Source organism: Atta cephalotes (genome assembly GCF_000143395.1).
Source record: "Atta cephalotes unplaced genomic scaffold scaffold00002, whole genome shotgun sequence".
Lineage (NCBI taxonomy): Eukaryota > Metazoa > Arthropoda > Insecta > Hymenoptera > Formicidae > Atta > Atta cephalotes.
Genome location: NW_012130066.1, coordinates 4,545,505 through 4,547,995, shown reverse-complemented (window position 1 = coordinate 4,547,995; position 2,491 = coordinate 4,545,505).

The following is a 2,491-nucleotide window of genomic DNA, read 5'->3' as shown; positions in this document are numbered from 1 at the left end:
TATATAAATGTTACAAAATTTAAATTTGATATTGCAAAAGTGATATTTGATATGTACAATTTTTAATCCATTTATGTGTATATTATTATAACTAGAGAAAAAAAATGTAATAAAATATCTCTTATAAAAGCATTCACATATCATTAATTTTATTGTAATTGATATATAACTTATTTTTAATCCACTTTACTTCATGTAACTAAAGTGAGATAGATGTTGAATGTTTATCTAAATAATGAAAATTTTAATTTGAAACAAATTAAGGATAAAGAAATGAAATTATTGTACATTTTCATATATCAAATAATAAATATTTCAACTTATTATTCATTACAACATCAATTTTTATTAGATTTGAAAATTTTAGATGCAGCATAACACTTAGTCCGACACTAAGCAATAACCAAACGCAATCATAGGAACCGCAAAGGATTATATAGGATACGATATCCAATAAGGAAATTCGATCCTAGTTAACGACATTTTTATCTTCAGGAGATAATTCTAATTAAAATCTAATTCTTCTATTGGATATTGAATGTCATCGGGTCGTACGTCAGATGTCGTATGCAGTATAAATCCTACATGAAAGCTCGCGACCAGCGCTTGTGTCATTCGCAAATCGCAACTGAAGAATTGGGGCAAAACGGATACTCTATTTTTCCCCATCCTACTTTGCCCCAATTGTTAATATCAATTGTTATTGAATAACTTGATTTATATTTATAACTCACTATATTTTTAACTCACTTGATTTATAACAACAATTTAATGGCATTAAAATGAAGTTTAGATTATATTTAATTAATTTTAGAAATTTAGGATAGAAAGTACTGAATTTAATATGTAGATATTTATTTTCATGAAAATATATAAAGCGAATATTACGAATGGATATTGTGCATCACTATATTGTATGCTATCACATCAAAGACTCAAAAAATGGCATCTATCGTCTGTAACGTGTTCTTCGGGACACAAAACATAATTCAATTTATCACAATTGAATATCGTAACAAGCAAAAAAGTAGTAGAGTATTCTGGTTTACGATATTAGGGGAGTTCCGCTTTGCTCCAATCTCCCCTAATATCAAATGAAATATTCTATTTTTAACATATCGAGATATATGTATATTCTAGTATTGCAAGATATTATTTACACCTCATATCTTATTAATGTACTTATACAGAATTTACTCTCCTTTCTTTGCTGTATTAGAATTTTTTTCCTCTATATAGGTATAATATATAAAAATAGTTCATCTCTTTTGTATAAGAAAAATTGTATATACAAATAATTCCTCTTGCTATTTTGCATAAATATCACTTTAAAAAGAGTTACTAAAAATTTAGTATTATAAAGGTAAAGTTATTAAATATGTATGAAGAGAGAGGATATACTGTCTATTGTCAAAGAATCGTGTCACATGTCTATAGACGTTCCTAAGTGCACTATCTTCAAATTATGTTCCTGTCTTCACTTCTCGTGCAATATAGAATTTATTAAGTTATTTTAAAAGTATTTATGAAGTTATTTTAAAAATAATAATTCTTTAAAAATTGTCGAAATTACTGATTAAAGTGCTCATAACATACGTTACACAAACAAATTCATTACGAGTATTTTTTTAATTTGAACAAAGGATAAAAATGCATATCTTAAAATTGACATTTTTAATCGTTACATTTGTTGGGTGCTTTCGACCGTTATCGTGGACATCGCTATTTATGCGTGTTATTTACAATCTCTACAGACTATTTATAATTACCATTTTATATATTTTTGCTTTTTTACAATTTACGGACATTATGATAAACGTCAATAATCCTGACGACTTTACTAATATTTTATATATGGCGTTAAATGTGTCCGTTTCTGGTTTTAAATTACTGATAATGTGGCTAAATTATAACAACGTTACAACATTAATTACTGTACTTAACGAGGAACCATTTAAACCATTAGATCTAAGCGAATTGAAAATTCGTGAAAAATTTGATAAAATAATACGGTAAATATTTATATATTTATACATATGTATTTATACATATGTATTTGTACACCAACCTTTAACAATTGTTTTCTTTTGAATATCAATTTCTAGGTTTAACACATTACGTTACTCAGTTTTGATTGCGTCATCATGGACATTCATGAGTTTGATGTCGTTGCTTACAGACTTTAAACACAGAAAATTAACGTATAGAGAATGGGTACCGTACGATTATTCGTCTTACATGATGTTTTGCGTTACGTATGTTCACCAAATTCTGAGCACGTTTTATTGTGCTAGCGTAAATGTCGCCTGCGATACTCTCATATGTGGTTTCTTAATGCATGTATATTGTCAAATTGAAATCTTGGAATATCGCTTGAAGAAGATTTTAAGTGATCAAAGCATTTTGGACTACTGCGTACGCCACCATAACAGTATATTTCAGTTAGTCATCTTAATAATATTTTTCAAAAAATCGTTTTAAATAATTCAGG